Raw genomic sequence first — 11,341 nt, 5'->3', positions numbered from 1 at the left:
GAAAACTTGAGCTTAGAGAGTACACATCACGGCTAGTGATTCTGAACCACTGTTGGGTGTATTGCACATGTCTGGAGTGGGGAGAGGTTAGTGAGAAATGAAGTTAATAACTAAAGCACAAAAGCATCATGAAGAGATTCATGTGATATACTAAGCAATTTGGACATTTTCCTGAAGGAATTGGAAGGTCACTGACGGTTTTTAAGTGACTGTATCAAATGGATACTTATCAATTTTTGAAATTTAGCTCTTATTGTAATCACAGTTTAAAGAAAAGAAAATGTGGACACACGGGGAATCATTAAATATATATATATATATCAACCTAGAAAGGAAAATGGAACGAAGAAGATTACTCAGAAGTTTATTAGTAAAAGTCAGACAAGTTAAGGTTCTGGACGAATGCATTGCAAAAGGATAGGAGACAACAGGTCCCATGTCTCCTTAAGTATCAAATGTTGGAGAAGAAGAGGGGAAAGGTAGAAGTTAAGAATGAGTCTGGCATTAATAAAAACTAGAAGGATTGTAAGCCAGCAACTTTGACAAGGAATAGAGATTAAATGATGCAAATTTTCATGCTGGAAATAATTATCTCAGTTTGGGACAGATTGACTTTAAAATGAATGAAAAAAATCCAGGGGAAGATGACCAGAAGACTATTAGGCATTTATGTCCAGAGATCAGTGACTTGTTGGGTCATTTGTATATGTAATTATCAAAGCCTGGGAAATATTAAGGTAAAAAATACAATTTAAACTAGATAATTATATGAAAATTAATACAAAAAAATCAACCATTGAATTCTCTATCCCTACAATGAATATTTAAGTTGTTAATGGGAAAATTTTTGACAACACTTAAAAAAAAAATTCTGGAAATGAAAGCCTGATACTGCATAAATACTTTTTTTTTTTTAATTTATAAATTTGGGGTTGTAATTTTATATTTTCATCATTATGAAAATAGAGAAAGATAAAATGATAAACATACATGCTTATTTGATGATAAAAAATTGAGATAGTTATCACTTTGTTAAAGACAAGTAATGAAAGTACAGAGAGAAAGTTATTAGGTGGAGAGAAAGGTATTTTTGAGAAAATTTGAAATGGTCGGGGCCCAGAATGTAATGACTAATGAAATATATTAAGATTGAAAGGTAGTACTGAAGTAATGAATCAAAATCTGTAATACAACAACCTCCACAGCTCTGTGTTATTTTTCCTGCAGTCTCAGTAGCTCAGGAAATGTCATAAGGAATTTGGGTAGTTTTAGTTACTGATAATGGACTTTTGCCAGTGGGTGATTGAGAAGGCCATGAATTAATACTGTCTAGAATACTGACGGAAGGTCATTGGGTGGCAGAAATTATTTGTGCCCACTTGGTAACTGACAGATTAGCAGTTCAAATCCATCCAGAGGCACTGTGGAAGAAAAGGCCTGGTGATCTACTTCCATAAAGATTAAAGCCAAGAAGGTCCAATGAAACTTAGTTCTACTCTGTAACACATGGCATAGTAATGAGTTGGAATCAACTCACCAGCAAAAGGCAGTACAATAAAAACAAGGATATTGGTGAGAATGAAATTGGTGAGTAAAGGAAAAATAAGGTAGAGATATAATGAAGAAGTACAACCAGAATGCTCCTTAGAAGCAAGGATGGCGAGACTGCATCTTACATAATTTGGACATGTTGTCAGGAGGGATCAGTCCCTGGAGAAGGACATCATGCTTGGCAGAGTACAGGGTCAGAGGAAAAGAGGAAGAAACTCAACGAGGTGGATTGTAAGGGTGGCTCAGGACTGGGCAGTGTTTTGTTCTGTTGTGCATAGGGTCGCTATGAGTCGGAACTGACTCGACGACACCTAACAACAACAACGTAGTGAAGAATAAGGAGAAAACAGATGATGACTAAAGAGATAATCTATAATTGTCTGAAATTACTAATGTAGTTGAGGAATTTATTTCCTGGGAAGAATAGAGCTAATTTGTTGAGACAGTAGGAGGGCATGTTCTGAATAGATATGATGTTGTTGTTAGTTTTTAGGTCCCGTTGAGTCAGTTCCAATTCATAACAACCGTATGCCTGGTCCAGTACTATCCTCACAATTATTGCTAGGTTTGAACCCATTGTTGCAGCCACTGTGTCCATCTATCTTATTGAAGGTCTTCATCTTTTTTGTTGATCATTCACTTTATCAAGCATTATGTCCTTCTCCAGGAAATGATCCCTTCTGACAACAAAGTATGTGAGATACAGTCTCAACCTCCCTGCTTCTAAGGAGCATTGTGGTTGTGTGTCTTCCAAGACAGATTTGTTCATTCTTTTGGCAGTCCATGGTATAGTCAATATTTTTCTCCAGCACCACAATTCAAAGGTATCAATTCTTCTTCAGTTTTCCTTATTCATGGTCCAGCTTTCACATGCATACGAGGTGATTGACAACACCATGGCTAGGGTCAGGTGCACCTTAGTCCTCAAGGTAAAATTCTTGCTTTTCAACACTTTAAAGAGGTCTTTTGCACCTGATTTGCCCAATGCAATGCATCTTTTGATTACTTCACTGCTGCTTCCATGGATGTGGATTGTGGATCCAATTAAAATAAAATCCTTGACAACCTATATAGATCTGGAAATATACATAGAATTGTTGTTGTTGTTGTTAGGTGCCGTCGAGTTGGTTCCAACTCATAGCGACCCTATGCACAACAGAACAAAACACTGCCCAGTCCTGAGCCATCCTTACAATCATTGTCCTGCTTGAGCTCATTGTTGCAGTCACTGTGTCAATCCACCTCGTTGAGGGTCTTCCTCTCTTCCGCTGACCCTGTACTCTGCCAAGCGTGATGCCCTTCTCCAGGGACTGATCCCTCCTGACAACATGTCCAAAGTATGTAAGATGCAATCTTGCCATCCTTGCCTCTAAGGAGCTTTCTGGCCACGCTTCTTCCAAGACAGATTTGTTCCTTCTTTTGGCAGTCCATGGTATATTCAATGTTCTTCGCTAACACCACAATTCAAAGGAGTCAACTCTTCTTCGGTCTTCCTTATTCACTGCCCAGCTTTCACATGCATATGATGTGATTGAAAATACCGTGGCTTGGATCAGGTGCACCTTAGTCTTCAGGGTGACATCTTTGCTCTTCAACACTTTGAAGAGGTCCTTTGCAGCAGATTTGCCCAATGCAATGCATCTTTTGATTTCTTGACTGCTGCTTCCATGGCTGTTGACTGTGGATCCAAGTCAAATGAAATCCTTGACAACTTCTATCTTTTCTCCATTTATCATGATGTTGCTCATTGGTCCATTTGTGAGGATTTTTGTTTTCTTTACGTTGAGGTGTAATCCATACTGAAGGCTGTGGTCTTTGATCTTCATTAGTAAGAGCTTCAAGTCCTCTTCACTTTCAGCAAGCAAGGTTGTGTCATCTGCCTAACGCAGGTCATTAATGAGTCTTCCTCCAATCCTGATTCCCCATTCTTCTTCATATAGTCCAGCTTCTTGTATTATTTGTTCAGCATACAGATTAAATAGGTATCGTGAAAGAATACAACCCTGACACACTCCTTTCCTAACTTTAAACCAATCAGTATCCCCTTGTTCTGTCCGAACAACTGTCTCCTGATCTATGTAAAGGTTCCTCATGAGTACAATTAAGTGTTCTGGAATTCCCATTCTTTGCAGTGTTATCCATAGTTTGTTATGATCCACAGAGTCAAATGCCTTTGCAAAGTCAATAAAACACAGGTAAACATACTTCTGAATAATATCACTAATAGCACATGCAAGCAAAATTATGCTGAAGATCATTCAAAAACAGTTGCAGCAGTATATCGACAGGTAACTGCCAGAAATTCAGGCCGGTTTCAGAAGAGGGCATGGAACCAGGGATATCATTGCTGATGTCAGATGGATCCTGGCTGAAAGCCAAGAATATGTAGAATAGATATGGAAAAAAATATATATATATTTCTGAAAGACAGAGTATGCAAATATAAAAGCTGGAGACCAAACACTGGGCCTCTGTCAATATTAAAAAATTATGGGATAAGAAGAAGTAGCAGGATTTTTTCTTGTGGGGTAAGGGAAAAAAGAGGAGGGAAAGAGCTAAACTAAAAGAGTGCACTGTCAATTTTCTGTGAGGGCAAGAAAGTTAAACTTCACTGAAAGTTTGTTTCTTTAATTACATTTCCTTTCAACTTTAGTGCATTATACAAAAGGGGATGAAGAATACGATAAATCAGAATTTGTAGAGAGATACAAAAATGTTTTTATACATGCACATTCCGAAATAAGTGATGGAGTAAGTAAAGCACAATTTTACTAATTTTAAACAAGAGGAAATAAAAGAAATTTAGTGTGACTTTGTTGTTTTGTTTGTTTTGTGAAAGCGTTGGACCCCTAGTTTAGTATTATAGCCCCATTAGGCTGAGATTCCTTGATTGATGGAAAGGAAAAAAAAAAAATCTTTATATAATATTGTCCAGTTTAGAAAAATAATATTGAGAGGCCAGAACAGAATGGAGAGAACAATGAAACCAGGATTTGTTACCCCTGCAAGGATTAACACATACATTGATACACTGAGGAATGATTTTAAGAAATTACCTGAAGTGAGCATACATGATCTCTGGGTGATATATAGTTTGTAATAGCCATGGTACAAAGTGGCTGAAAATGACAGCAACTTTAAGTGACTAGACAAAGACTGATGGGTTATATCTACAGGCAAAATATGCTTTGGTATTTGAGACAAAGATAAATTACATGTCTTGCCTCACCTGGCAATACTCACTTCTCTCCTGAGTCGCACTTTTCCCCACACATGTACCAAAATTTGAACATGAAAAACTTCTACCAAAGAGAAATCAAAACCTAGGGTGTATTATGGGTTTTTAGGGTCACAAGAACCAGAATAGATAGCACTAATTTCAGGCCTTATGATAAATAAATCTGGAATAAATAAGAATTCCTAGGGGTTGGAATAAATCTTCTCTTTGTCATAGCAGTAGTATTTCTTCCAAGAGAGTAGAGAAAGAGCAGCAGAGACAATGGACAGAGTGCTTTCAGTGTCCGGTAATGGTTTGTGAGATAATAAAACCAACCTTTCCACTTTAAATTAAAGTAAAACAATTTGATAAACTATTTAAAACATTTTGAAGACATTGATCAAATAGTGATGAATTATCATACCACACTTATGAAAATTATAGAAGCCATTTTGGTTTATTATCTTGTCAAATTTAAAGTATTAAAAGAGAAAGACAACAAAAAAATAAAGCCCAAAGTCTACACAAGCTGGAGAGTCTGATTAAAAACTTTGTCTATAATGAGCTCACAGAGGAAGACAAGTAAATTTAAGTAAACAAGTATTCAAAAAATATTTTCAGTTTGTTTTATTATTATTTGAGTGGGACAGTGATAAAAGTATTGAAATCGGTGTAAGGTCGTCTTCTCCTGTTTTTTTTTTTTTTTCCCAGATGTATGAGAGGGAAGCAAACCCTTAATGCAGTCAGGTCCCTATATCCTAAGTCTAAAACTATTCATATATATTTTCAAGTGCTTTAACCAGCACCGTAGCAAAGGCAAGTCAAAAAAAAAAAAAAAATGGGACCATGAGCAAGAATCAGGAAATGCAACAGGTAATAGAGTCACACTTATAAAAACTATAAATATAATTACATGAGAAACAATATAAAACAAGTATCCTTACCAGGTTAAATGAAAAGGAAACTGCCTCAGACTCATGTTATAACTAATAGAAAATTCAGTAACCACTAATTTGGATCACTTCAAAACTAATGGTTTACACGTTTAAAATATTAATTAGTATATTATCACAGTGTTAGCAAGACAGTGAGGAATTATTAGCCCAGCATCTAGGTGAAGAGAAGGACACTGAGAGTTAAATTATATCCCAAATCTATTTCTAACCTGAAGACCTTGGCAGACCTTGAAAAAATCCCTATGAAACTGAGTTGCTTTTTTGGAAACTTGTCTAAACTTCCAGGCAAAATTCAAAGCAAAAGGTCTGACAAAAACCAAAAATCAGACATACTCACAGAAGACTGAGAGTAAATTGGAAGAAATCCAGCATTCCTGTAAACATTTAGCTTGGGTTCAGAGTATATTGATTGTTTAGGAAACTCAAATGTTTAAACATGTTAAAGACATTATATACCAGTAGAACAGCAAGGACCTTGACAGAAACAAAAGACCATAAATAAATAAGACAATTTTAGCATGAAGAAATATTCACTTTAGTTCAAAAGTGTTCCGAAAATATTCTAAATCACAATGGTCTGATATAGTGCCAGAAGATGAGCCCCTCAGATGGGAAGGCAGTCAAAAGGTGACTGGAGAAGAGCTGCCTCCTCAAATTAGAGCTGACCTTAATGACGTGGATGGAGCAAAATTTCCTGGGCTTTCATTTGCTGATATGGCACAACTCAAAATGAGAATAGCTGCAAACATCCATTGAAAATTGGAACCTGGAATGCACAAAGTATGCATATAGGAAAATTGGAAATTGTCAAAAATGAAATGCATAAAGATCTATATCCTAGACATTAGTCAGCTGAAATGGAATGGTATTCGTCATTTTGAATCCAACAATCATATGGTCTACCATACTGGGAATGACAACTTGAAGAAGAATGGCTTAGCATTCATCCTCAAAAAGAACATTTCAAGATCTATCCTGAAATACAACTCTGACAGTGATAGGATAAAATCCATAAGCCTACAAAGGCCAATTAATGTGAATATTAATCAAATTTATGCACAAACCACTAAGGCCAAAGATGAAGAAATTGAAGATTTTTATGAACTTCTACAGTCTGAAATTGCTCGAACATGCAATCAGGATGCACTGATAATTACTGGTGATTGGAACATCAAAGTTGGAAAAAAAAGAAGAGTTGATAGAAAATATGGCCTTGGTGACAGTAACACTGCCCGAGATCACAAGACTGAATTTTGCAACACTGACGACTTCTTCAATGCAAATACCTTTTTTTACCAACATAAATGGCGACTATACCCATGAACCTCACCAGATGGAATACAGAGGAATCAAATTGCCTACATCTGTGGAAAGAGACAATGGAAAAGCTCAATATTACCAGTCAGAACAAGCACAGAAGCCAATTGCAGATCAGACCATAAATTACTGATATGTAAGTTCAATTTGAAACAGAAGAAAATTAGAACAAGTCCATGAGAGCCAAAGTACAACCTTGAGTATAACCCACCTGGGTTTAGGGGTTTCTGTTTGGGTTTAGGGACCATCTCAAAAATAGATTTGATGTGTTGAACACTAATGACAGAAGACTAGACGAGTTGTGGGATGACATCAAGGACATCATACATGAAGAAAGCAAGAGGTCATTAAAAAGACGGAAAAGGCCAAAATGGATGTCAGAAGAGGCTCTGAAACTTGCTCTTCAGCATTGAGTACCTAAAGCAAAAGGAAAAAATGACAAAGCAGAAGAACTGAAAAGAAGATTTCAAGGGGTGGCTGGAGAAGACAAAGTAGAGTATTATGATGACATGTGAAAAGTCGTGGAGATAGAAAACCAAAAGGGAAGAATATGCTCTGCATTGCTCAAGCTGAAGGAATTGACGAAAAAATTCAAGCCTCAAGTTGCAATAATGATAGATTCTACTAGGAAAATATTAAATGACACCAGAAGAATTAAAAGAAGATGGAAGGAATACACAGAGTCAGTATACCAAAAAAAAAAAAAAAAATTGGTCATTGTTCAACCATCTCAGGAAGTAGCATATGATCAGGAACTGGTGGTACTAAAGAAAGAAGTCCAAGCTGCGCTGAAGGCATTAGAGAAAACCAAAGCTCCAAAAATTGACGGAATGCCAATTGAGATGTTTCAAAAAAACAGAAGCAGCACTGGAAGTGCTCACTGGCTTATACTGAGAAATTTGGAAGACAGACACCTGGCCCACTGACTGGAAGAGATACATATTTATGCCTATTCCCAAGAAAGGGGATTCAGCCAAGCACAGAAATTATCAAACAATATTATTAGTATCATATGCAAGTAAAATTTTGCTGAAGATCATTCAAAAGCCGTTGCAGCAGTATATCGACCCAGTGGTTGCAGCAATGGGCTAAAGCATAGCAACAATTGTGAGGATAGCACAGGATTAGGCAGTGTTTCGTTCTGTTGTGCATACGGTTGCTGCAAGTTGGAACCAACCCGACAATACCTAACAACATCTACTTAACCAAGCATGATGTACTTCTGCAGGGACTGATCCCTCCTGATAGCATGCTCAAAGTGTGAGACGTAGTCTGGACATCCTCACTTCTAAGGAGCATTCTGGCTGTATTTCTTTCAAGAGACGTTTGGTTTTTTGGCAGTCCATTGTGCATTCAATATTCTTCACCAACATCATAATATAAAGGCATCCGTTCTTCTTCTGTCCTCCTTATTCATTGAACGAAAGCACCATGGCTTGGGTCAGGCACACCTTTGTCTTCAAAATGACATCTTTGCTTTTTAATAGTTTAAAGAGGTCTTTTGCAGCAGATTTGCCTAGGTCAATGCATTGTTTCATTTCTGGGCTGCTGCTTCCATGGGTCTTGATTGTGGATTCAAATAAAATGAAATCCTTGACAACTTCAATCTTTTCTCGATTTATCATGATGTTACTTATTGGTCCAGTTGTGAGGATTTTTGTTTTCTTTATGCTGATGTGTAATCCATACTGAAGGCTGTAGTCTTTGATTTTCATCAGTAAGTGCTTCATGTCCTCTTCAATTTCAGCAAGCAGGGTCGTGTCATCTGAATAACACAGGTTGTTAATGACTCTGCCTCCAACCCTGATGCTTTGTTCTCCTTCATATAGTTCAGTTTCTCAGATTATTTGCTCAGCCAGCATACATACTGAATAAGTATGGTGAAAGGATATAACCCTTAAGTATACTTTTCCTGACTTTAAGCACACAATATCTCCTTGTTCTGTTTGAATGACAGCCTCTTGATCTATATACAGGTTCCAACAGTGCTGACTATATTAATAATATAAAAAAAATTGCTAAAATATTTCTCGGATAATTAAAACTGCCAAATATCATTATAGCAGATTAATAAAAGAAACACAAGAGTCATTCAAGAGCTGAAATTTAGAATGCCAGCATTTGAATTTAAAAAATCAATTTTAAAAGGAGATTAGATTTAGCAGAAGAGAGAATCAGTAAACTGAAATATTTCTCAGATGAAATAAGAGAAACAAGAAAATATAGCAGAGAGTGTATAGAGGAATAGAGATTACACTACCAAGTACTGTATAAATTTAATTGTAGTCCTGGTAGAAGACAAATAGTATAGAACATAAAGAAAACAAATATCCTCACAATTGGACCAATAAGCAACATCATGATAAATGGAGAAGAGACTGGAGTTGCCAAAGCTTTCATTTTACTTGGACCCACAATCAATGCCCATAGAAATAGCATTCGAGAAATTAAATGACGCATTGCATTGGGCTAATCTGCTGCAAAAGATCACTTTAAAATGTTAAAAAGGAAAGATGTCACTTTAAGGACTAAGGTGCACCTGACCCAAGCCATGGTGATTTCATTCACCTCATATGTATGTGAATGCTGGTCGATGAATAAGGACAACAGAAGAAGAATCAATGCCTTTGAATTATGGCACTGGCGAAGAATATTGAACTGGACTGCCAGAAGAACAGACAAATCTGTCTCGGAAGAAGTACAATCAGAGTGCTCATCAGAAGCAAGGATGGCCAGACTACATCTCACATACTTTGAACATGTTATTAGAAGTGACCACTCCCTGGAAAAGGACATCATGCTTGGTAAAGTAGAGCATCAGAAAAAAAGAGGAAGACCCTCAACAAGATGGATTGACACAGTGGCTGCAACAACAGGCTCAAACATAACAATGATTGTGAGGAGGGCACGGGACCGGGTGGTGTTTCATTCTGTTGTAAATAGGGTCGCTATGAGTTGGAGCCAACTCAACAGCACCTAACAACAACAACAACATTTTTACAATGTTATATTGAAGCGATTTTCAAATTTTAATTACATGAGCTAATAATAGGTAATTCTGGTTGGTTTTGAAAAATAATTAAAAACTAATTAATTTTAAGCTATTTCAAAATAAATATGTTTTAGAATTAATTTTAACCATTTCAATTATAATAAACATGTGGATTTCTGAAATATTGTCTCTGTTATCTCAATTATTTTATTAGTTTGTATTCTCATAATTGATAAATATAAAATACAATTATTCTTAACTCACTTTTCCATCATTAGACAGAGAAAAGAAGTTTATCAACGTTTTAATTAGTTGAAAATATTAGATTAATGATCCTAGTTATTAATTTGACAAATTTAAAGGATATAAGTACAGTTTTTTCCTAATGTTTTATGGAAGATTAATTGCATCCAGTGGAGAATGCAGTTCATAAATTTAAGGCTTTATGAAGTTTATAAGTATATACACCTATTGACAGCAGTGGGTTTGGTGTTTTTGTTTGTTTTTAACCAATGAGCTTATCAATACAAAGAGAATTTCCAGCAGTTCAGAAGCTTTCTTCTTGCCTTTCCCAGGCAATATCACTGAAAAATTAACCATTTATATGATTTTTGTCTCCACAGATGAAATTTGTCTGTAGATGAATTTCATTTAATGAAATGACAAAGTATGAACTTGTCTTTTTTTGGCTTGTTCCAAACAACATTATAGTGCAATATTTTTCAAGACTTGATAGATCATAAATATTTTATTATTGTATAAGAGACATAATAGACTTGATATAACATAATTTATTCATGGATAGGGTCCCTGGTGGTCACAAAGAGTTTAAGCTGTCTACTAACTGAAAGGTTGGCAGCTCAAACCCACCAGCTGAGCATTGGAAGGAAGAAAGTCTTGACATTCAACTTCTATAAGGTTATAGCAGTTATAGCAGTTGAAAACCCTACGGAGTACTGTTCTACCCTGAAACACATAAGGTTGCCATGAATCAAAATCAGCTGGAAGACAAGAGGTTTTATTCATGGATAGACTATTTTTAAATGCAAGTTTTCTCTATATTAGATAATTAATGTAATAACTGTTTTCAAAACTAGACCAACTGATTCAAATGTAAACATGAAAAGATAAAGAATGAAATATATTAAATAAATTAAGAAAAAGGTAATTATGAGTGGAGACTGTCACTTTTAAATAAGTTTTTACAATAGTACATGAAAATACAGAGGGAAGTTCCAGGTTCATGTGGTAGACAACTTAAAACGGATTAGAGCACTGATAGTATTGTTTCACGGATCAAGGTCACCC

Source organism: Loxodonta africana, chromosome 2 (assembly GCF_030014295.1).
Source record: "Loxodonta africana isolate mLoxAfr1 chromosome 2, mLoxAfr1.hap2, whole genome shotgun sequence".
In the NCBI taxonomy this organism is placed as follows: Eukaryota; Metazoa; Chordata; class Mammalia; order Proboscidea; family Elephantidae; genus Loxodonta; species Loxodonta africana.
Note: the sequence above shows the minus strand (reverse complement) of the source record.